Genomic DNA, 27,056 nt, shown 5'->3' with positions numbered 1-27,056 from the left:
GATGGGTTGGATGAGACCTATCATGTAATCGACTTAGTTTTGACGGGGATTGATCCCTAGTATCCACTATGTTCTGAGATTGATGTTGCTACTACTTTGCCATGCTTAATGCTTGTCACTAGGGCCCGAGTGCCATGATTTCGGATCTGAACCTATTATGTTGTCGCCAATATATGTGTGTTCTTGATCCTATCTTGCAAGTTGTAGTCACCTACTATGTGTTATGACCCGGCAACCCCGGAGTGATAATAGCCGGAACCACTCCCGGAGATGACCATAGTATGAGGAGTTCATGTATTCACTAAGTGTTAATGCGTTGGTCCGGTTCTTTATTAAAAGGAGAACCTTAATATCCTGTAGTTTCCATTAGGACCCCGCTGCCACGGGAGGGATGGACAATAGATGTCATGCAAGTTCTTTTCCCTAAGCACGTATGACTACATACGGAATACATGCCTACATTACATTGACGAACTGGGCTAGTTACATATCTCTCCATGTTATAACTGTTGCATGATGAATACCATTCGGCATAATCATCCATCACCGATCCAATGCCTACGACTTTTTCCTACTGGTCCTTGCTACGTTACTTTGCTGCTACTGCTGTCACTGGTGCTACGTTACTCTTTTGCTACTGTTGTCGCTGCTGCTACTGTTACTCTGTCGCTACTGCTGTCACTTTGCTGCTACTGGTTACTGTTGCTACTGTTGCTATCACACTACTCTGCTACTGATACTTTCCTGCAGATACTAAGTCTTTCAGGTGTGGTTGAATTGACAACTCAACTGCTAATACTTGAGAATATTCTTTGGCTTCCCCTTGTGTCGAATCAATAAATTTGGGTTGAATACTCTACCCTCGAAAACTGTTGCGATCCCCTATACTTGTGGGTTATCAGGGGGGCCATAATTTTCCCTAGTGGCATCTCTCATGTAGTAAGCATACGGTAGGTAAACAAATTACTCTTGAGAAATTGATAGAAAAATGCATATTTACGCAATATTTATTCACGACAACGATCATGTGTATATAGGTATCACATCCATAAGCAAATAGGTCGACTCGTGCCTACACCTATTATGATTACTCCACCCATCAACCGATGTCCACCATGCATCTAGAGTATTAAGTAAAACATAGTAATGCTTGGAGAACAACGACATGATGTAGGCAAAGAGAACTCAATTAATATGAATTAACCCCATCATTTTATCCTTAGTGGCAATAATAAAAAGACGTGTCTTGTCCCCTACTATGTCACTGGGATATATAGCACCACCAGATTGAACCCACTACAACGCACACCTCCCACTAAAGAAAGACTAATCTAGTTGGCTAAACCAAATCAATAGATCGAAGAGATTTACGAAGCTATAATAATCATGCAAATAAGAATCAAATATAGACTCAAATCTTTTATCATGAATAATCTGAACATAAACCCACAATTCATCGGATCCCAACAAACACACAGCACGAAAGAATTGCATCAAATAGATCAAAGCGAAGATGCGATGATCATTGTATGAATATCAATAGAGAGTGTGTGTGTGTGAGAGAGAGAGCTATCTATGTACTAACTACGAACCCGTAGGTCTATGGTGAACTACTCACACATCACCATGGGAGGACCAAGGTTGATGTAGAGGCCCATCGTGATTGATCCCCTCTCCGACAGGGCGCCAAAACAGGGCTCCAGATGGGCACATGGCGGAACAGAGACTTGTGGCGGCATAAAAAGTGTTTCGGGAGGCTCTCTAGGGTTTTTGAGGATTCTTGGGAATTTATAGGCCAGAGAGAGGCGTCGGGAGACACTATGGGGGCCCACCACATAACAAGGCATGACCACCCCCCTGGGCATGCCCTGTTGTGTGGTGGCTCCCTCTTGGAGCCTCCGACCTCCTCCCGAAGTTTTGAGGTCTTATTTTGGTCCATAAAAAATCATAAAAAAAGTTTTTGTGGCAATTGGACTTCGTTTGGTACTATAAACCTGAAAAGCCAAAAACATGGAGAAAAAACAACTAGCACTAGGCACTGGGTTAATAGGTTATTAATCAAAACTAATATTAATTGGTAAATAAACACCCAAAAGGTATCCTAAAATGGTAATATTATGGCATGAAACAATAGAAAAATATAGATACGTTGGAGACGCATCAAACCCCTTATGGATGGAGCCGTCACTAGACTCGTGCAACTGTTACCCTCCGTGGGTTTAAGTCTCCATCAACATGGACGTACGATAGCACCACGAGTCAAAACCACGCCAAAAATCTTCGTGTCATCTTTGTGTTTGATCTTCCTATCTCTACTCCTTACTTACATGTTCATGTCTTTACTATTTGCTGATATACTCGTTGACTTGCATGTGTAGGATGCTCTAGACTTGCTAGAATTGATAAAACTTACCAACCATTAAAATTGAAAAAATCTTAGGTTTTTATCTTGCCAAGTAGTCTATTCACCCCCTTAGACGTCCCTTATTGATCCCACAATGTTCATGGTTAATTCTTGCCACACAGATTTTTGAATTTTATATTTATTTCTTGTATGATACATATACATATACTCGCTGCCCTAAATATGATTTTTCAAATTATTTTTGTATACTATTTTTTATACTCGTAGTTCAAATTCGAATGTATCCATTACATGACTAGAAATGTAGTTAATGACTCAAATATAGCAAATGAGACCGGAAAAGTACCAAATTTTAACATCGAGAACTCTATGGTGTACCTTAACTTTAAAAAAATCAAGGTCAAATGACAAAGGAAAACTTAAGGTTGCCACCAACTTGGTGCATTCACTCTCGAAACCATGATCGTTCCTCACACGTTGTCTCATTTCTAAAGGATGTCCATAAAAATGTGAAGCCTTATCAATTTTTTACCACATCATAGTGAGGTCATATCATGACACTATGTCAAGTTTCATATCTTTCAGACTTCATTTATAATTTTTATAGTTTAAATACCAATAAATTTCATGTTCGCAGTTGATTCTTGCCACATTGTGTCCTCATACGTCTCCAGCGTATCTATATATTTTTATTGTTCCATGCTGTTATGTTATCATTCTTGGATGTTTTACTATCATTTTATAACAACTTTATATCATTTTTTGGTACTAACCTATTGACATAGTTCCAATTGCTATTTTTTCTTGTTTTTTACTTCGCACGAAATCAGTACCAAACGGAGTCCAAACGCAGCGAAACTTTTTGGAGAATTTTGCTGGTCCAGAAGACACAGGATGGGCCAAAGAAGTACCATACGAGGGAGCCCAAGTGTGCCCTACTGCGTGGTGCCCTCCTCGGTGGCCTCCTGCATCGCCTCTTCGCCCTATAAATCCACCAATATTCTAGAAACCCTAAGAGAGTCAACGAAAAACAATTCCAGCCGTCGCAAGTTCCAAAACCACGAGACCCAATCTAGAGCCCTATTCCGGCACTCAGCTAGAGGGGAACACGATCACGGAGGGGTTCAGCATCCTCAATTCCTCATTGGTGCCTCTCTGATGATGCATGAGTAGTTCATATCAGACCTACGGGTCCGTAGGCACTAGCTAGATTGCTTCTTCTCTCTATGTATCTCAATACAATGGTCTCTTGGAGATCTATTTGATGTAATGTTTTTGTGCGGTGTGTTTGTTGGGATCTGATGAACAATGAGTTTATGATCATATTTTGCCTTGAATTTTGTATCCAATATTTATTATTATAGCCTCGTATTTCTTCTCCAATATTTTGGTTTTGTTTGGCCAACTTGGTCTATTTATCTTGCAATGTGAAGAGGTGCTTTATGATGGGTTCGATCTTGTGGTGTCCTTTCCAAGTGACAGAAGGGGTAGCAAGGCACGCATGTATCGTTGCTATTAAGGATAAAAAGATGGGGTATATTCCTACATGAATAGATCTTGTCTACATCATGTCATCATTCTTATTGCATTACTCTGTTTTTCCATGAACTTAATACACTAGATGCATGCTGAATAGCGGTCGATGTGTGGAGTAATAGTAGTAGATGCAGGAAGGAGACGGTCTATTAATCTTGGATGTGATGCCTATATACATGATCATTGTCTTGGATATCGTCATGATTATTTGTTGTCCTACCAATTGCCCAACAGTAATTTGTTCACCCACCGTTGCTATTTTCTTGAGAGAAGCCACTAGTGAAATCTACGCCCCACCGGGTCTATTTCATCATCATATACATTCGGATCCATATTGCTATTTTCCTTTTCCATTATTTGCAACTTTTATTTTCAGATCTATATTATCAAAAACAAAAAAATACTTTGCTGCACCTTTTTGTTATTTCTTTTATTTCGCATCTACGAGAGATTTATTTATCCAAACTATCATCAAACTAACTATCTTTTTACCGTGAGGGATTGACAACCATTCTATTACGTCGGGTTGCAAGTGTTTGTTATTTGTGTGCATGCGCCGTCTACATAGTGCTGCTTGATTTTCCTACTGGTTTGATAACCTTGGTGTCATCACTAAGGTAAATACCTACCGTTGCTATGTTGCATCATCCCTTCCTCTTTGGGGAAAATACCGACGTAGTTCTAGCAACATCAAAAGGAATTTTTGGCTCCATTGCCGGGGAGGATCAAGTCAAGATAGTCTCCCATCAACGTGCCAATTTATGGCGCCGTTACCGGAGAGACATCATCAACATTATGAGGTTCCAAATCACAAATCTCATCTCCTTGCAATTTACATTATTTGCCTTTTCCCTCTCGTTTGCATCTCCCCCATTTCACAAAAATTTGGCGTTTTATTCGCCCTCTTTTTCGTTTGTCGTTTTCTCGTCATATTTGTTCTTGAGTGCGTAGCCACGGTGACCCAAGAGAACACCAAGTTGTGTGACTTTTATAGAACCAACAATAATGATTTTATTGGCACTCCAATTGTTCCTCCCGCCGCTAGTGCAGAGTGTTATGATATTAATACCGCCTTGTTGAATCTTGTTATGAAGGAGAAAAGTTCCAGCTCTCCTAATGAGGATGTCACGTCCCATTTAAACACATTTGTAGAATTATGCGATATGCAAAAGAAAAAAGACGTGGACAATGATACTATGAAGTTGAAATTATTTCCATTTTCTTTGTGTGATCGTGATAAAATTTGTTTCTCATCTTTGTCTCGCAATAGTATTGATTCTTGGAATAAGTGCAAAGATGCTTTTATCACTAAGTATTTTTCCGCCCGGAAAAAATATTTCTCTTAGAACTCAAATCATGAATTTTAAGCAACTTGAGAATGAACATGTTGTGCAATCTTGGGAAAGAATGAAATTGATGCTAAGGAATTGGCCAACTCATGGGTTAAATCTTTGGATGATCATACAATTATTTTATGCGGGGTTGAATTTTGTTTCTAGAAATATTTTAGATTACGCTGCGGGTGGTACTTTTATGGAGATTACTTTGGGTGAAGCTACTAAGTTGCTAGATAATATTATGGCAAATTATTCACAATGGCATACCGAAAGGGCACCTACTAGTAAAAAGGTTAATTCGGTAGAAGAAATAATTACGTTGAGTGAAAAAGTTGATGCTCTTATGAAATTGGTTGCTAATAAAAATGCTCCTATTAATATTAATGATGTGACTTTGTCTACTTTGATTGAGCAAAATAGTGATGCCATTGTAACGTCCCGAACACACTCGCCGGCGATCGTTACTCCTCGCAGGATCTAGAGTGACCCCACATATCAATACTAGTCTTTTCTACGTACTTTGTGCTCACTCATGTGCACCTGGGACCAACTTCCCGGTCGGTTACCCATCCTAAAACTACTCCAAGTTGAGCATGCTTAACCTCAAAGTTCTGTTCAAATGGGCTCCCGGAAAATAAGGAATTCCTTATTGATATGAGTAGTCTATCATCCCTAATAAGCCAGGATATCACATACACCACCACTCACAGGAACCGACGTCCTCGTTGGTCCACAGGAGCATTCTCTCTTGGCACAAACGTCTATGCATCTAGTCCAGTACATGTGCCATGTCGTGTGCCACGACAAGTCACAAATGTTACGAACAACATGACCGCACACCTGTGTGCAAACATCCGTGTAACCGCGAGGATCGGCTCTGATACCAATTTGTAACACCCCGGACACACCCGTCGGTGGTCGTTACTCCTTGCGGGATCTAGACCGGCCCCACATATCAATACTAGTCTTTTCTGCGTAGTTTGTCCTCACTCATGCGCACCCGGGATCAACTTCCCGGTGTCATGCCGTGTGCCACGACGGGTCACAAACGTTATGAACAACGTGACCGCACACGTGTCCGCAAACATCCATGTAACCGCGAGGATCGGCTCTGATACCAACTTGTAACGCCTCGGACACACCCACCGATGGTCGTTACTCCTGGCGAGATCTAGACTGGCCCCACATATTAATACTAGTCTTTTCTGCGCACTTTGTCCTCAATGCGCACCCGGGATCAACTTCCCGGTCAGTCACCCATCCGGGAACTACTCCAAGATGAGCACGCTTAACCTCGGAGTTCTGTTCAAATGGGCTCCTGGTAAATAAGGAATTCCTTATTGATATGAGTAGTCTATAATCCCTAATAAGCCACGATATCACAACCATAGATGTAATTTTTATCTCACGAAACAATTTCAACAACAATGCTTATAGAGGAAATTTCAATCCTAGGCCTTTTCCTAGAAATTTATCTAATTCCTATGGTAATTCCTCTTATAATAATAAAAATAGGAACCCCTCTGATCTTGAGAATAATATTAAAGAATTAATCAATACTAAAAAATTCAACACTACGATAGAAGAAAAGTTGAGTAACATTGATGATATGGCTAGAAGTATTGAATGACTTTCTAATGATGTGGAAAATCTCAAGTTGAAAATTTTTGTGCCTGAAGTAGAGGAATCAATTAAATCTTATATGTTTCTACGGATGAAAGTAAGAAAAGAACCGCTATGCTTAGAGCTAAAAAATAATTTTTAGAAAGAGCGTTTTCTAGTGATTGCTTTCATAAAAATGATGAAGATCTTAAAATGACGGTGTTTCTTCTATTGATTCCTTGTTTAGTAATGTTAAGATTGAAGAAAAGGGGATCGAAGATGAGTCAACTTTATCTAGAAGGCGTCCCGATAATTTGGAGGGTGAAAATCTTGTTGAAAATTTTGATAAAAGTGGGTTTGGAGAGGTCAAGACATTAACTAGTGATGTGCCCACTATTTTGGATTACAAAGACTTCAATTATGATTGTTTCTCTTTGATTGATTGTATTTCTTTGTTGCAATCCATTATAAATTCACCTCATGCCTATGAACAAAATAAATCTTTTACTAAACATATTATTGACGCCATGATGAAAGCTTTTGAAGATAAGTTGGAACTAGAAGTTTAGATTTCTAGAAAATTTCATGATGAATGGGAACCCACCATCAAAATCAATATTAAAAATTATAAGTGCAATGCTTTATGTGATTTGGGTGCTAGTGTTTCCACAATCCCTAAGTCTCTTTGTGATGTGCTTGGTCTTACCAATATTGAAGAATGTTCTCTTAATTTGCGCTTGGCGGATTCTACTATTAAAAAGCCTTTGAGAAGATTTAATGATGTTCTTATTCTTTCAAATATGAATTATGTTCCCATAGACTTTATTGTCCTTGATATTGATTGCAATCCGTCTTGTCCCATTATACTTGGTAGACCATTTTTACGTACTATAGGTGTCGTGATTGACATGAAAGAAGGGAATATTAAATTTCAGTTTCCACAAAAGAGGATATGGAACACTTCCCTAGAACCAAGATTAAATTTCCATATGAATCTATAATGAGGGCAACCTATGGATCATCCTCCAAGGATGACAACACTTGAGATATATGTTATATGCCTAGCTAGGGGCGTAAAACGATAGCGCTTGTTGGGAGGCAACCCAATGAATACATTTATTTTTGCTTTTTTCTGTTTGAACGATTATGCTTCTGTTATGATTGTGTTTTTATGTTCTATTTAGTGTTTGTGCCAAGTAAGACCTTTAGGGTGATTCATAAGATAAGTAGAAACAATGCTGAATCTGAAACAGAAACTTTGTCTCAAGTGCATGAATTTCATTTTTACTGGAGCGTGATAATGAGCTGAAATTTTAACACCTTATTGTGGTACAAATTATTTATGTTTTCCTAATTTGTATGAAATTTTAAAGTTAAATAAGTATGGTTATAATATAGATTACTACGGACTGTTCTGTTTAAAACAGATTCTATTTTCATTGCATTGTGTGCTTGTTTTGATAAAGCTATGACTTGTATTGGGTGGTATGAGCCATGTTAAAGTTGGAATACAATATATATAATGCAATGTTAAAATATTAATGGGTTTGCAATAGTACCTTAACTATTTTTTGCTTTATTATACTAATGAATCTCACGAGAATTTTGTTAAGTTTTGTGTGATTGAAGTTTTCAAGTTTTGGGTGAGATCACGATGGATGAAGGAATAAGGAGTACAAAAGCCTAAGCTTGGAGATGCTTGCTGCACCCCAAGACAATATTCAAGAAGTATCAAGCAACTAAGCTTGGGGATGCCCCGAGTGGCATCCCCTATTTCTTCTAACAACCATCGGTATTCTACTTGAAACTATATTTTTATTCGTCACATATTATATGTTTTTCTTGGGGCGTCTTGTATGATATGAGTTTTTGCTTGTTTTCCTTTTTAGTGTGTCATTTCTATCCTTTATGGACACATATATTATGAGAGAGCCAAAATATGATATGATTTGTTATAACTGCTCTATGTGCTTCACTTAAATCTTTTAGAGCTATGAAATTGCTCTAGTGCTTCACTTATATCTTTTTGAGCATAGTGTGCTTTATCATGTTTGAAGAAATTCTCTCATGATTCACTTAGATCTATTTGAGAGTTAGTAATTCCGAATAAATCCTCTCATGGTTCACTTAGATTATTTTGAGTGATGAACACAAAAATTATGCTCATGATCTTCACTTAAATTATTTGAGCTTGTCAAAAGCAAAAGCAACATATGAACTAGTCCCAAAGTGATAGATATTCAAGAGGGATATGATAAAAACTTTCATGAAGATCATTGGAAAAATTAAACTTGATTCCTTGTAATAGTTTTGAGATATGATGATAGTGATATGTGAGTCATGTTGTTGAGTAATTATGCTTTACTAAGAATATTGATGTTAAGGTTTGTGATTCCCTATGCAAGCACACAAGTCAATAGTTATGCAATGAAATTACATCTTGCTTATGGTGCATTATTCGGTGTTAGTTATGCTCAATGCTTGTTTATGTGATTTTTCGTTTCTTGGTTGGATGCTTCCCCATGTTTTGCTAGCCTTCACTTGTACTAAGTAGGAATACTACTTGTGCATCCAAACTCCTTAAACCCAGTTTTGCCATATGAGTCCACTATACCTATATATATGCGGTATCTCCTTGCCGCTCTAAGAAAATTTGTTTGTGCCACCTCTAATATTCAAAATAATTTTCTATTTTGTGTACCTGTACTAGCTCATGAGGCGGTAAAGGATGGTTTATATTTTTTCATGCTAGATGTGCTATTCTCAAGATCAGCGTTTATTCACTTGTCATTGCACGAGTGTATGGCGGTAATAGGGGTGCCCAGTCCCGAAATGAAAAAAATGTGTTCTCAAATAATAAATTCCTTGGAAAGTGTTGGTATGGACGGTACCAGTGGATACGACTAGTCGTGGAATGTGAAAGAAATGGTGGAAAAGGAATAAACTTTATTTTTTGTTTGGGAACCGCCTATGATGTATCTAGCATGGAAAGTATGGGGAACTCTAAGTCGTTTTCGTTGATGGGAAAAGTATACCTCCCAAAATGTTTTATATCTAAATTTTTCACTTTGAGCTCTGGCACCTGTACAAATCCCTACTTCCCTCTGTGAAGGGCCTTTCTATTTACTTTATGCAATTTTTACTCTGTGTCTCCATTTTTCTTATTAAAAGCACCAACTAGGGGGCACAATGATCGTACTTGAGCATTGGGTGTAGGTAATATGCGAGTGTGTTTCATGAATAGATCAATGATTGATCATGATGGCCTAGGGATAACTTTCTTTAGTGTTAATATTTTAAAAGACATGGTTGCTTGTTGATGTGCTTGAGTATTAAAGTCTTCATGTCAAAACTAGAATATTGCTTTGAACCATATATAAGTCCAAATGTCCATACAAAGAAGAGAATATGAGATGAATATGATAGGCAACATTCCACATCAAATTCTGTTTTTATCATTCACCTACTCGAGGACGGGTAGGAATTAAGCTTGGGGATGCTGATACGTCTCCAACGTATCTATAATTTTTGTTTGTTCCATACTGTTATGTTATCATTCTTGGATGTTTTAATATCATTTTATAGCAAGTTTATATCATTTTTTGGGACTAAACCATTGACATAGTGGCCAGTGCGAGTTGCTATTTTTTGCTTGTTTTTTACTTCGCAGGAAATCAGTACCAAGCTGAGTCCAAATGTAGTGAAACTTTTTGGAGAATTTTTTTGGGCCAGAAGAAACATGATGGCCCAAAGAAGTACCAGAGGTGGGATCCGAGAGGGGCACTGATATGTCTCCATCGTATCTACTTTTCCAAACTCTTTTGCCCTTGTTTTGGATTCTAATTTCCACGATTTGAATGGAACTAACCTGGACTGACGTTGTTTTTAGCAGAATTGCCTTGGTGTTATTTTTGTGCAAAAATCAAAGTTCTCCAAACGTCCTGAAAATTTACGGGGAACATTTTTGGAAAATATGAAAAATACCTGCGCCAAGATCCACCTGAGGGGGTGGGCCAGTGGGCCACAAGCCCTACCTCCACCACCCCCTGGTGGCGGTGGGCAAGCTTGTGGGGCCCACACGGCTCTGCCGCCCCCAATATCAGCTCTATAAGTTCACTTTCATCCCAGAAAAAAATAAAAAGAGAAGATTTCGTCGCATTTACGGTACGGAGGCACCGCCACAACCTGTCCTTCATCTGGAGGGCAGATCTGGAGTCCGTTTTGGGCTCGGGAGAGGGGAAATCGTCGCCATCGTCATCATCAACCTTCTTCCCTCTCCAATTCCATGAATCTCTTCGTCATTCGTGAGTAATCTATTCGTAGCCTCGCTGGGCGGTGATGAGTAGGATGAGATCTATCATGTAATCGAGTTAGTTTTGACGGGGATTGATCCCTAGTATCCACTATGTTCTGAGATTGATGTTGCTACTACTTTGCCATGCTTAATGCTTGTCACTAGGGCCCGAGTGCCATGATTTCAGATATGAGATTATTATGTTGTCACCAATATATGTGTGTTTTAGATCCGATCTTGCAAGTTGTAGTTACCTACTATGTGTTATGATCCGGCAAAACCAGAGTGACAATAACTGGAACCACTCCCGGTGATGACCATAGTTTGAGGAGTTCATGTGTTCACCAAGTGCTAATGCGTTGGTCCGGTTCTTTATTAAAAGGAGAACCTTAATATCCCGTAGTTTCCTTTTGGACCCCGCTGCCACAGGAGGGATGGACAATAGATGTCATGCAAGTTCTTTTCCCTAAGCACGTATGACGACACACAGAATGCATGCCTACATCACATTGACGAACGGGAGCTAGCCACATATCTCTCCGTGTTATAACTGTTGCATGATGAATATCATCCAAACAAATCACCGACCCATTGCCTATGAGTTTATCCTACTGCTGTTACTACTGTTGCTGCTGCTGTTACTCGTCTTGCTCTGCTGTTACTACTATGTTGTTCCTGTTACTTGTCTTGCTCTGCTGCTGTTACTTGTCTTGCTTTGCTGCTACTGTTGCTACTACTGTCGCTTGCTACTGTTGCTACTTGCTACTGCTGTCACTACTGCTGTTCCTTGCCACTGTCGTTACTCGCTACTTTGTTGTTACTACTTTGCTTGCAGATACTGATCTTTCAGGTGTGGTTGAATCTGACACATTCAGCTGCTAATACTCGAGAGTATTCTCTCACCTCCTGTTTGGCGATCAACAAATTTGAGTCGAATACTCGACCCTCGAAAACTGCTGCGAACCCACGCGCTGGTGGGCCATCAACAACATTCTTCTAGTTTTGTTGCTGGGGAGTGCTAGCAGCATTCTTCTGGTGCCGTTGCAGGGGAAGGTTTGTTGCCACAAAATCAGCATTCGTCTAGCTATTGCCAGAGAGTGCGAGTCAGCATTTTTCTGGCGCCGTTGCCAGGGAGGTATTTCTATATTCTCTGAGTTACTTGGGATTTATATCTGTTGATCACTATGAAGAATCTAAAGGATCCAAAAACCAAAGTCTTGCCCTCAACTACGAGGGGAGGTAAGGAATTGCCATCTAGCTCTGCACTTGATTCACCTTCAGTTATGAGTAAGTTTGCGACATCACCTCCTGCTAGAAATCTTGATATGTCGCGTGTGCTTGATGATGCTTATGATGCTACTGCTAGAGATGCTATGCTTGATACTATGCTTGATACTATGCCTGATACTGCTAGAGATGCTATGCCTGATACTGCTTTTCCCGATGATGCTAGAGATGCTATTTTGCCTGATGATGCTATGCTTGATACTGCTAGAGATACTACTTTGCCTGATGTTCCACTAGGGGTATTCCTTGATGCTCATATTGCTAGAGTTACTACCAATGCTCGTGAAAAGGACGTGGATGTCGCCTAGAGGGGGGGTGAATAGGCGCTTTAAAATAGTTAAGGTTTAGGCTTGAACAAATGCGGAATAAAACTAATCGTTTAATATGTCAAGCACAAAACCTACAACAACTAGGCTCACCTATGTGCACCAACAACTTATGCTAAGCAAGATAAACAACTAAGTGATAGCAAGATATATTACAATAAAGAATATGTCTATCACAAAGTAAAGTGCATAAGTAAAGGGTTCGGGTAAGAGATAACCGAGGCACGGGGAGACGAGGATGTATCCCGAAGTTCACACCCTTGCGGATGCTAATCTCCGTTAGAGCGGTGTGGAGGCACAATGCTCCCCAAGATGCCACTAAGGCCACCGTAATCTCCTCACGCCCTCGCACAATGCAAGATGCCGTGATTCCACTAAGGGACCCTTGAGGGCGGTCACCGAACCCGTACAAATGGCAACCCTTGGGGGCGGTCACCGAACCCGTACAAATGGCAACCCTTGGGGGCGGTCACCGAACCCGTACACGTGGCAACCCTTGGGGGCGGTTACCGGTACCCGTACAAATTGCTCGGGGCAATCTCCACAACCTTATTGGAGACCCCGACGCTTCTCGGAGCTTCACACCACAATGATTGAGCTCCGAGACACCACCAAGCTTCTAGGACGCCAAAGCATCCACGAAGAACAATATCAAGGGTACTAAGTACCGAAGGTAGTAAGCTTCTCAACTTCTCACTTCCACGTATCACCGTGGAGAACTCAAACCGATGCAACTAATGCAATGGCAAGAACACACGAAGTGGTCAAGTCCCTCACACTCAAATCCCTCCACAACAACAAAAGCTATGGAGAAATATGAGAGGAAGAACAAGGAGCTCACAAAGAACTCCAAGATCAAGATCCAAGGGGTTCCCCTCACATAGAGGAGAAAGTGATTGGTGGAGATGTGGATCTAGATCTCCTCTCTCTTTTCCCTCAAGAACAAGCAAGAATCAGTGGAGGGATAGAGAGTAATCAAGCTCTAAGAATGTCAACAATGGAGATAGAACAAGAGCTCAACAGATGAATAAGGCAAGGGGGAAGAAGACCCCCTTTATATAGTGGGCGGAAGAATCAGACCGTTACCCCCACTCTCCGCCCGAGCTCCAGCGGTACTACCGCTGGCTGCAGCGGTACTACCGCTAGAACTCCAGCGGTACTACCGCTGTCACTCCAGCGGTACTACCGCCAGCTAGCGGTACTACCGCTAGCTGCAGCGGTACTACCGCTGGCACCCCAGCGGTACTACCGCTGGGCCCCTGGTAGTGCAAAGGCACTACCACCGCCAAGAAAGTCTTCGCAAAAAGGTCCGTCCACGAACAACCGCTAGGCAGGCGGTACTAAGCTCCTGGGGCGGTACTACCGCTGACCAGGGGCGGTACTACCGCGAGCCAGCGGTACTACCGCTAGGGCCAGCGGTACTACCGCCAACTCTAGCGGTACTACCGCTAGGTCCAGCGGTACTACCGCTAGGTCGAGCGGTACTACCGCTAGGTCCAGCGGTACTACCGCTCGCCACTGAAACAGCCATAACTTTCGCATACGAGCTCCGAATCGAGCAAACCAAAGCTTGTTGGATTCAGGACGACAAGGGCTATCCAAACAGGAAATCTTAAGACCATGTGGTTATGAATATGCCAAAGATATAGAGATGAGAGATCACTATGAATGAAGAACCGGCAAAAACTCCAACATCGAAAACATCATAGTAGATGCATATGGACTCCGTTTTCGATGAACTCGAGCTTGTCACGAAGATGACCATAAGCTCTAAAACTCACAAAGAGAAACACCAAACAAGAGCCAAGAAGTATGATGCAAGGATGCAAATGGTTTTGAGCTCTCAACGAACGATAGATCAAGCTACTCACTTGAGAGCCCCCTTGATAGAACAGCAATCTATCCTAACCAGAAAACCTATCAAGGGCAAACCTATACCTTGCACCTCGTCCTCTTGAGCTAGATGATGATGATCTTGGCTTCCTCAAGATGGACCACCTTTCTTGATTGTGTTGGCTTGATGAATACTAGTTGATTGCTCCCCCATACTCACTATGGGTGAGCCACTCTTCAGCATATCTTCACAAGTCCATTGCCACCATAATGGACGGCAAGCTTCAAGCATGCTATCTTCGTGCTGATCCACTTGAACTTGCACGTCGCAATCTTGATGACGATCACAACTTGACGTCATACTCCATGGGTTGTATGAGATCTTCCCTTTGACGCAAGCTCATGGAAACACACCTAACCCCCACATAGAACTCTCACGAAGACCATGGGTTAGTACACAAACACGTAATGGACAATGCTTACCATACCATGGGATCACTTGATCCCTCTCGGTACATCTTGTACGCTTTGTGTGTTGATCATCTTGGTTTACTCTTTGTCTGAGATCTTGATCAACCATTGATGATGATCACAACTTGACGTCATACTCCATGGGTTGTATGAGATCTTCCTTTTGACGCAAGCCCATGTAAACACACCTAACCCCCACATAGAACTCTCACGAAGATCATGGGTTAGTACACAAACACGTAATGGACAATGCTTACCATACCATGGGATCACTTGATCCCTCTCGGCACATCTTGTACGCTTTGTGTGTTGATCATCTTGATTTACTCTTTGTCTGAGATCTTGATCAACCATGTCTCTCTATGACCATTCTTTGGATAATACCTTGGATACCATCTTGGTCATCATATAAACTCCTTGAACCCAACAGATGGACTTCAAGAAGTGCCTATGGACAAATCCATACCATGGGATCACTTGATCCCTCTCGGTACATCTTGTAGGCTTTGTGTGTTGATCATCTTGATTTACTCTTTGTCTGAGATCTTGATCAACCATGCGTCTCTATGACCAGTTTTTGGATAATACCTTGAATACCATCTTGGTCATCATATAAACTCCTTGAACCCAACAGATGGACTTCAAGAAGTGCCTATGGACAAATCCTATAAATGTAACTTAAGGCAACCATTAGTCCATAGGAATTGTCATCAAGTACCAAAACCACATATGGAGATATATGCTCAATATATGCTCCAACAGCTCGTGATGCTTCTGAAACTGCCGATACTATTGAGATAGAACCTGCTTTTGCTCCTGTTAGATCTAGCTCTCCTAGATATGAATTTCCTGATATACCTGAGGGTTACGTTATGGAGGGAGAGATAGCTGAGGATTTTCTTGCATGTAAGGATGCCTATGACGCTGAGAAATTACTCCTCAAGTGGAAGGAAAAATCTCTTAAAGCTAGGATGAAATATGACCCGAAGTTTGCCACTTCACCTATCTTTATCACCGATAAGGATTATGAATTCTATGTCGATCCTGAGATAATCTCTCTAGTCAAATGTGATGCTTTTCATGGTTATGAGTCTGAGACGGTCGTAGCCCATCTTGCCAAACTACACGATATAGCCACCCTTTTCACTAATGAGGAGAAGATCCGCCACTACTATATCATTAAGCTGTTTCCTTTCTCTCTAAAGGATGACGCTAAAGTCTCGTTCACCTCTCTTTCTCCTAGATGTGTGAGTAGTCCCCAGGATATGGTCTATTACTTCTGTGAGAAATATTTCCCTGCCCATAAGAAGCAAGCTGCCTTGCAGGAAATATACAACTTTGCTCAACTCCAAGAAGAGAGTCTTCCACAAGCTTGGGGGAGGCTCGTCCAGCTACAGAATGCTTTGCCTGATCACCCTCTTAAGAAGAACGAGATACTTGATATCCTCTATAACGGACTTACCGATGCCTCTAGAGACCACCTAGATAGTTGTGTCGGTTGTGTTTTAGGGAACGAACTGTAGAACAAGCTGAGACCCTACTGAATAACATCTTGATCAACGATAATGCTTGGAGTATTCCCAAACCACCTCCTAAGACAACTCCAAAGAAAAGAGGTATTCTATTCCTCAGTCCCGAAGATATACAAGAAGCCAAGAAATCTATGCAAGAGAAAGGCATTAGATCTGAAGATGTCAAAAATCTACCACCTATCGAAGAGATCCATGGTCTCGATAACCCGATACAGGTAGTAGAAGTAAATTCTCTGTGTAGGTTTGATGAGAGTGATATTCCTTTTGGCAAACCTGCTAGCCTATGCTTTGATGAATTTGACAACTTTGTTGCCAAACAACAGAGTTTTAATGATTATGTTAGCACACATTTGGAACAAAGTACTCGTATGCTTAGCCATTTAAGTGCTTGTGTAGACAGAAATGTCAATGATCTGATGCTTCTGAGTAAACACGCCTCTATGATTACTACTCAGGTAGAACAAGTACTTAAAGCTCAGAATGACTTGCTCAATGAATTAAATGAAAACTCCGACAGAGTCATTACTAGAGGAGGAAAAATGACTCAGGAACCTTTGTATCCTGAAGGTCATCCTAAGAGAATTGATCTAGATTCTCAAGGAATCAATGCTGATACACCTAGTCATCCTAAGGAGAAGAAGAAGGATGATAGAAACCTACATGCCAGTTCACCAAATACTGTCACACCTGAAGAACCTAATGATATTTTTGCGTCTGATGCAGAAACACAATCTGGTGATGAACATGAACCTGGTGACAATATGGACAGTGATGTTCATAATAATGCTCAACCTAGCAATGATGAGGATGTGGAGATTGAACCTACGGTTAATCCTGATAATCAACAACCTAAGAGATACGATAAGAATGACTTTACTGCTAGGAAGCATGGTAAAGAAAGGGAGCAATGGGTTCAGAGATCTATGCCCTTTCCTCCTAATCCATCCAAGAAAAAGGATGATGAGGATTTTGAGCGCTTCGTTGAGATGATAAGACCCATCTTTCTGCAGATGCAGTTAACTGATATGCTCAAGATGTCTCTGTATGACTAGTACATGAAAGATATCGTGACCAATAAACGGAAGATACCAGATCTTGAGATCTCCACCATGCTTGCCAATTATACTTTCAAAGGTGGAACTCCTAAGAAACTTGGTGATCCCGGAGTGCCCACTATACCTTGCTCCATTAAAGGAAACTACGTAAGAACTGCCTTATGTGACCTTGGAGCCGGTGTTAGTGTTATGCCGCTCTCTCTTTATCGTAGACTTGAGTTGGATAAGTTGACACCCACTGAAATTTCTCTGCAAATGTCCGACAAATCAACTGCTTTCCCTATCGGCATTTGCGAGGATGTGCCTGTTGTGGTTGCTAATACCACTATCTTAACAGACTTTGTTATCTTGGATATTCTCGAGGACGATGCCATGGCTTTCATCCTCGGAAGACCCTTTTTAAACACTGCAGGGGCTGTTATAGATTGCAACATAGGCAATGTCACTTTCCATGTCAACGGTAATGAGCACACAGTGCACTTTCCGAAGAAACGATATCAAGTACATTGCATCAATGCTATCGAAAAGACTTCATCGATTCTTATTGGGAGCTTTGAATGCCCTATTCCTCGTGTTAAGATGAAGTATGATTTGCTTGTTGGGGAGATACATATCCCCATTGAGGTGACTTAGTGGGTATTCGAAAATTCTCCGTTCTCTCTTGAGATTTGAGAAGGTTTTGTCATGAGGACTTGATCAATCCTATTGACGGATTTCTTTCGATGACCATGAAATGGATGAATCAAAGAGTCACATACCTCTGTTTTGAGCTTTCATTTTCTTTTGCTTAGAAGAAAAATGATAGAATTAGTTTAGTTTTTCCTATTTTCTGTTTTAGCGTCCCGGAGAAAAATACCTCGAAAATAAAAGTTCTCCGATGGTCCTGAAAATTTAGTATGATTTTTTCTGGAATATTTGAAATTTTTTGGGCCTGAGAGCTGGCCTGGGGGCCAGACCAGTGAGCCACAAGCCCTGCGACCGCCACCCCCTGGTGGCGGAGAGCAAGCTTGTGGGGCCCATAAGGACCCCCTCCACTCATTCCAGCTCCCAGCCTCTTCTTCCACCTCTAGAAAAAAAATGTTTCGCAGCTCAAACTCGTGTTCTAGCTCATTTGGCTGTGATTTTCGATCTCCTTTCTCAAAGCACCATTATCCGAACCGTTTTGGGGAAATTACTCCTTGGTAAGTGACTCATCCATTGGTCCAATTAGTTTTTGCTCTAGTGCTTTATCTTTCGCGTATTCTTGCTACCTTGGTGACCCTGTTCTTGAGCTAGAAAGGTCGATTTTAGCTGGTCCCATGTAGTTTTAGCGCGTGATACGGCCTCTAGGCACTACTAGGAGTAGTTGCTACAAGGTATGGATGGACTTCATTCACTTTTCTCTTGAACTTCAAAAATTTCAGCAAAAGGAAATTATGTTCAGGAGGAAGTTTCATGGTGGTTCCTCAAGTAAGAAGGGTCCCCATCTTTATTTTCGGGGGCCCGAACCTTTTCAACTAAGGGACGCACCGGTGCAACCATGTGAATGGCCTTCCGATGAGTTTATGATCGAAGCAGGTTTCAAGGATGAGTTTGATACACTTGTCTGCAATGCCGGGTTAGAAGAATTCCTCTCAGATAAATGTGAACAATATGCTATGCTCACTGCCTCTTTTGTGCGTAGATTTAAATTTTCAGTTGGTCGTGACTCATCCATACTGTTTGATCTATACGATAAATCCTATGCCATGGATTTGGAGGATTTCAATAGGATTTGCAAGATACCCGATGGGGGTAGTATTAATGATCCTTCTAAGTCTTCGGTCAGAGACTTTGTCTCCAGTATAACTGTTGGAGAAACCAGAGATATCACGCAAGCCACCATAGGAAGCATCCATTTCCCTGCCTTGCACTACTTTGCCCTCTTCATAGGTAGGTGCATTAACGTCAAGGGTGCACATTGTCACCTATGCACTTCCGACCTTAGTATCCTTAAGAGCGCAGTAACAGGTGACATGAGCTTCAATATGGGAGCTATAATAGCAAGGAGGCTGAATAAAAATGACAGTGAGGGGGATTTATTTGGTGGAGTTTATGCTACACGCTTAGCAAACTTTTTTGGAATATCCATCCGTTCAGAAGACCCTCCTCTTCGTACAGCCTACCTTGATCGTGTCGCTCTAACACACTACTAGTTCCTTGAGAGAGATCATGGATCCCTCCTATACCGCTTGATATTTAACCGGCAGCGTGTTTTCCATATTACCCTTCCTGCTCCTGCTTTCTTTGACTTTCAGGTAAAACGAAGATACTACATAACCATATGAGAGGCAGAGGAGTATGAGAGGGAGGCAACGGCTGCTCGACTTCACGAGGCAGCTATTCAGGCAGTGGCTGCAGCACTCCCGTATAACACCCATTATGATTTTGGGTTTTGCCAGGACCATCCATGGGAGTAGACCAAGCTAGGCCAAAAGCCTAAGCTTGGGGGAGTATGTGTTCTCACCGACTTTACATTCATGCTTATGCTTTCACTTTGTTAGCCGGTGTTTACACTTTGCCACTGTATTATCCATGCTAGTTTATTTTTGTTTTCTTGTTTTCTTATTCTGTGTCCTTTTGAGAAAACCCAAAAAGATTTTTCTTTCTTATTTTGCTTGTTCGGAGCTTTCCCGTGTAAATAGTTTTCTTTTTTCTTTGGGTCAAGGTAGAAGATATTGGTTACAATGTTTAGTGGTTCTTTTATGCATACCTGTTTAGCTTTCAAAGAGCCATATTACTTTGTCTTCTCCTTTGTGTTTGCCTGCAGATTCAGCTTAGTCCAATGCACGAGCACTCTTATTATTGTTCACAACGTTCGGTCGTGCAAGTGAAAGGCAATAACGATGATATATGATGAAGTGACTGAGACTGAAAAGCTGGTATGAACTCTATCTATTTTTTTTTTGTAAATATGACTAGCTTGTCGACCCAGATTCAGCTTTCTTATGAAAGAACCATGTTTGCAATGACAACTTAGAGATCATAGTTTCTGATGCCATGCTTATTTAGCTGAGAGCTTATAATGGTTTGTCTTGAATGCCAACATAGATTTTGAGATGACTATGATGTAGTATGATAGGATGGTATTCTCCTTTGAATGTTTCAAGTGGCTTGACTTGGCGCATGTTCATGCATGTAGTTGAAACAAAATCAACATAGCCTCTATGATGTTCGTGTTCATGGTGATTTATATCCCGTTCATGCTTGCATTCAATGTTAGTCAAACTCATTGCATCTTGATGACTGTTGTCGCTCTCTAGTTGGTCGCTTCCCAGTCTTTTGCTAGCCTTCACTTGTACTAAGCGGAATACTGCTTGTGCATCCACTTCCATAAACCCAAAAGTTTTTCCATGAGAGTCCACCATACCTACCTATTTTGCGGTATCTACCTGCCGTTCCAAGTAAATTTGCATGTGTCATTCTCTAAATCTTCAAGAAATAATCTGTTTTGCATGCCCGAACCGCTCATGTGGTGGCAGAGGGCTATTGGTATCTTCCATGCTAGGAGTGCTATCCTCGACATGTGTTTATTCACTGTCATTCACGAGAAAGGGCCCGGTAATTGTAATGCCGAGTTCCACACTTAAATAAAAAACATAACTGTAAAACAAGACTCCCCCGGATTGATGTTAGTATGGACGGTACCCGAGGATTCGGCTAGCCGTGGAGTGTGATTGATTGGTGGTGTGGGAGTTAAAACTTTACTTTTCTGTTTGGGAACCGCCTATAGCATGGGTAGCATGGAAGATATTGAGAACTCTTGGTCATTGCGTTGACAATGAAAGCATGCCACCCAAAATTATTATCTCTGTTTTCAAAGCTTGAGCTCTGGCACCTCTGCAAATCAATGCTTCCCTCTGCGAAGGGCCTGTCTATTTATTTTCCTGTTGAGTCATCCTCCTCTACTATAAGCACCAATTAGAGAGCACCTCTGTCATTTTTATGCTTTGCTTTTGATTGATTTTGAGTATGACTGTGACTGGATCTTCGTTGCTATGAATTACAATGTTTAGTCAGCCCTTGATCTTTGAAAGTGCTCTGCATTTATGTTTTGCGGTCTCAGAAAGAGCTAGCGAGATACCACCTATTCATATTGCTTCATGCTTGTTTTGATTGAAGTGTTGGTATTTGAAACTCATTATTATTTGCTCGTTAGCTGATTATGCCATTGATATTAGTTTACTGTGAGACCTTTGTGTCACTTGCTTATGTGGTTAACTTGTGATCTTGCTGAAATTCTGGTTATGAGTTAGACATAGTTGCAACAACAAGATCAAACAGAGTTTGTCAAAGTTTTTCTTTCTCTCTCAGTTTGTCAACTAAGTTGCTTGAGGACAAGCAAGGTTTTAAGCTTGGGGGAGTTCATACATCTCCATCGTATCTACTTTTCCAAACTCTTTTGCCCTTGTTTTGGACTCTAATTTGCATGATTTGAATGGAACTAACCTGGACTGACGCTGTTTTCAGCAGAATTGCCTTGGTGTTATTTTTGTGCAGAAATCAAAGTTCTCCAAACGTCCTGGAAATTTACGGGGAACATTTTTGGAAAATATGAAAAATACATGCGCCAAGATCCACCTGAGGGGGTGGACAGTGCGCCACAAGTCCTGCCTCCGCCACCCCCTGGTGGCGGTGGGCAAGCTTGTGGGGCCCACACGGCTCTGCCGCCCCCAATCTCAGCTCTATAAGTTCACTTTCGTCCCAGGAAAAAATAAAAAGATAAGATTTCGTCGCGTTTATGATACGGAGGCGCCGCCACAACCCGTTCTTCATCTGGAGGGCAGATATGGAGTCCGTTTTGGGCTCCGGAGAGGGGAAATCGTCGCCATCGTCGTCATCAACCTTCTTCCCTCTCCAATTCCATGAAGCTCTTCGTCGTTCGTGAGTAATCTATTCGTAGGCTCGTTGGGCGGTGATGAGTAGGATGAGATCTATCATTTAATTGAGTTAGTTTTGACGGGGATTGATCCCTAGTATCCACTATGTTCTGAGATTGATGTTGCTACTACTTTGCCATGCTTAATGCTTGTCACTAGGGCCTGAGTGCCATGATTTCAGATCTGAGATTATTATGTTGTCACCAATATATGTGTGTTTTAGATCCGATCTTGCAAGTTGTAGTTACCTACTATGTGTTATGATCCGGCAACCCCGGAGTGACAATAACCGGAACCACTCCCGGTGATGACCATAGTTTGAGGAGTTCATGTGTTCACCAAGTGCTAATGCGTTGGTCCGGTTCTTTATTAAAAGGAGAACCTTAATATCATGTAGTTTCCTTTTGGACCCCGCTGCCACAGGAGGGATGGACAATAGATGTCATGCAAGTTCTTTTCCCTAAGCACGTATGACGACACACAGAATGCATGCCTACATCACATTGACGAACGTGAGCTAGTCACATATCTCTCCATGTTATAACTGTTGCATGATGAATATCATCCAAACAAATCACCGACCCATTGCCTACGAGTTTGTCCTACTGCTGTTACTACTTTTGCTACTGCTGTTAGTTGTCTTGCTCTGCTGTTACTACTGTTGCTGCTGCTGTTACTTGTCTTGCTCTGCTGCTGTTACTTGTCTTGCTCTGCTGCTACTGTTGCTACTACTGTCGCTTGCTACTGTTGCTACTTGCTACTGCTGTCACTACTGCTGTTCCTTGCCACTGCCGTTACTCGCTACTTTGTTGTTACTACTTTGCTTGCAGATACTAATCTTTCACGTGTGGTTGAATCTGACACATTTAGCTGCTAATACTCGAGAGTATTCTCTCACCTCCTGTTTGGCGATCAACAAATTTGGGTCGAATACTCTACCCTCGAAAAATGCTGCGAACCCACGCGCTGGTGGGCCATCAACAACATTCTTCTAGTTTTGTTGTCGGGGAGTGCTAGCAGCATTCTTCTGGTGCCGTTGCAGGGGAAGGTTTGTTGTCACAGAATCAGCATTCGTCTAGCTATTGCCAGAGAATGCCAGTCAAGCACCACCCACATGGGCGCGCCAGGGAACCCAAGTGCGCCCTGGTGGGTGGTGACCTCCTCGGTGGCCTCCGCGCCGCCTCTTTAGAAACCCCAAGAGAGTCGACGAAAAACAATTCCAACCGCCGCAAGTTCCAGAACCACGAGATCCAATCTAGAGCCCTATTTCGGCACTCCGTCAGAGGGGAACATGATCGCGGAGGACTTCATCATCCTCATTGGTGCCTCTCCGATGATGCGTGAGTAGTTCATAGCAGATCTACGGGTCCGTAGGTAGTAGCTAGATGGCTTCTTCTCTCTATGTATCTCAATACAATGGTCTCTTGGAGATCTATTTGATGTAATGCTTCTGTGCGGTGTGTTTGTTGGGATCGAATGAACAATGAGTTTATGATTAGACTTTCCTTGAATTTTATATCCAATCTTGATTATTATAGTCTCGTATTTCTTCTGTGATATTTTGGTTTTGTTTGGCCAACTTGATCTATTTATCTTGCAATCTGAAGAGGTGCTTTGTGATGGGTTCGATCTCGTGGTGTCCTTTCCCAGTGACAGAAGGGGCAGCAAGGCACGCATGTATCGTTGCTATTAAGGATAAAAAGATGGGGTCTATTCCTACATGAATAGATCTTGTCTACATCATGTCATCGTTCTTATTGCATTACTTTGTTTTTTCAAGAACTTAATACACTAGATGCATGCTGGATAGCGGTCGATGTGTGGAATAATAGTAGTAGATGCACGCAGGAGTCGGTCTATTAATCTTGGATGTGATGCCTATATACATGATCATTGTCTTGGATATCGTCATTATTATTTGTTGTTTTATCAATTGCCCAAAATTTGTTCAGCCACCGTTGCTATTTTCTTGAGAGAAGCCACTAGTGAAATCTACGGCCCCCGGGTCTATTTCATCATCATATACTTTCAAATCCATGTTGCTATTTGCCTTTTCCTTTATTTGCAACTTTTATTTTCAGATCTATATTATCAAAAACACAAAAATACCTTGCTGCACCTTTTTGTTATTTATTTTATTTCGCATCTACGAGAGATTTTTTATCCAAACTATCATCAAGCTATCTATTTTTTTTACCGTGAGGCATTGACAACCCCTCTGTTACGTCGGGTTGCAAGTGTATGTTATTTGTGTGCAGGCGCCGTCTACATAGTGTTTCTGGATTCTCCTACCGGTTCGATAACCTTGGTCTCATCACCGAGGGAAATACCTTCCGTTGCTGTGCTGTATCATCCCTTCCTCTTTGGGGAAAATACCGACATAGTTCCAGCGGCATCATGTCCTACGACATGCACATCATCCATGATTGCATTGTGAGGTCGTTAGACCATCTCAATAAGTTTTGTCACGTAGTTTCTCAGCTAAAGGCAAGGTGGCCATTTGCATGAGGAAGAGGAGGAGGTCTTAAGTTTTGCTTCTTCTTCCTCAACGTGTTGATTGAATCATTCATTCACTTAATGTTGCTATTCATTTTGTGTAGCCCTTATGTGATGTGGTGATGCGAGAAGACAGAGGGATGGACATTTACATACACACACTATTGGATGAAACCCAAGGAACAATATGTGTGAAACACATGCATATGATCCGTTGAAAAACTTGTTGGACATCCAATTTGGGTCATTGTTGTACTTGCATGCTATGTATAAATGATTTGTGTTATTTTATTTCCGAATTTTGATAATACCAACCGATTTGCATGGATTTCTTCTCCTAAGTCGAAACCCGACTTAAAATGTATGCATGCAGCGTTGGATGGCCGACTCTGATATCCATGTCCGCGAACTGGTCTCCTCTTGTCCACGGATGGATATCAGAGCAAATTTGCGGGTCAACGTTGAAGATACCCTTATACACTAGCATCAAATGCATGAAAGTATATGATATTGTCCACCGCAACTAGTCTTATAGCCAACAATATAATAGTTAGCTATAATATATATACTATTACAATCCACCTTACATTCTCACAAAAATTCAAGGAGCATGTTCATGCAATAGAGGCAGATATCATAGACTTTCGGTTTGCAAATATCAATCGTTTTGGCTTTGGAAAATTGCAATTATTGCCTGCTTTGCATTCTATATCTATCTACCTAGTGTGCACGCTAAATAGAGACAAATGCTTCTCCCTGCAAGAAAGAAAGAGAGAAAGAGATGAATGCTTGTGTCTTTTTGTTTTGTTTTTGCGAAGATGCTTAAGTTCATATATTAGGTACTATAAATCCTTACAAACATACCTTTACAGAAAATACAAATACATTTAAAATCTTGGGTGCCAAAGTCTTCTCTCTCCTGTATCCATCGACGACGCGTTGTGAGCATAGCTCAATCTCTATATCGGTGGAGAAAACTTTTAAAAGCCTAGAATATTGTAGAAGTAGCATCAGGAAGATGTCGATGTTGACCAGCAAACGTCGACGGTCGTGATGTGCGAAAAAACTCACACGCGTGAAGAAAACAAATCAGTATGGGCTTGTAAAACCCCCATAGACCACATAGATCACAAAAGTTGTCCTAATCCAAAGGGACCCCTAGAAACCTAATCACGAGAGATCTGCCAGAAAGATAGCTTCACACGCCCTTCATCAACGAAGAACGCACCAACTAACGGGGATAGGGTGAGGATACCATTATTCCTACCCTGGTGCAATGCAGTTGCTTCGCCATCCCAAACCAAACACGAAGACTCCATGAAGAAAAGCTAAAAAGAATCACCCAGGCCATCGTGCTACAAGTTCGGTCTGATGTCAAGATTGCTGTTATCTAGAACCGTGCACCGACACCCTATTCTTCGATGATCCAACCAACCAGACCACTGATGAAGATCTTCACGCTGGATCACTCCAGCCACCGCTATCTTCACCAACGTCATTGTCGTGCACCATGTGATGCAGGTTGCCGCTCGAGCACACATATTCTTTTGCCGTCCCACAACAACCCTCCGACGCTTCCACAATAGGACCCCTAATCCAGACCTCTTTTCCGCCGTCCCGGTGACGTGCCCGGACGAGGTGAGAGGGGCAGAAGATGGGTGGTTGTTAGGATTTAAAGAGAAGGAATTTCCAATCCAATCACTTTTTGCATTAGTATGGTTGAACGTATCGTCGCCTCACATCATGAATACGATTCGTGATGGGTCTCTTAGAACATCTCTATCAGACCCCACAAAAACAGTCAAACATTTAAATTTATAGTTTGGTTGAAGAAAACACACCAAAAAAATCTTGTAAAACGGTAGATCTCAAAAATATTTTGCACGCCCCGTATATTATTACCTATTTACCCTTTACTTGTAGTTTTCAAATCAATTTTTGAGGTAAACCGTAAACAAATCAACGCCAGAGCAGGCGACCTAGTGATGCATCATGCAAGTAGGGAGCAGGTGGAGGAGCTCGAC

Source organism: Hordeum vulgare, chromosome 6H (assembly GCF_904849725.1).
Source record: "Hordeum vulgare subsp. vulgare chromosome 6H, MorexV3_pseudomolecules_assembly, whole genome shotgun sequence".
In the NCBI taxonomy this organism is placed as follows: domain Eukaryota; kingdom Viridiplantae; phylum Streptophyta; class Magnoliopsida; order Poales; family Poaceae; genus Hordeum; species Hordeum vulgare.
This window is presented reverse-complemented; position numbering follows the sequence as displayed.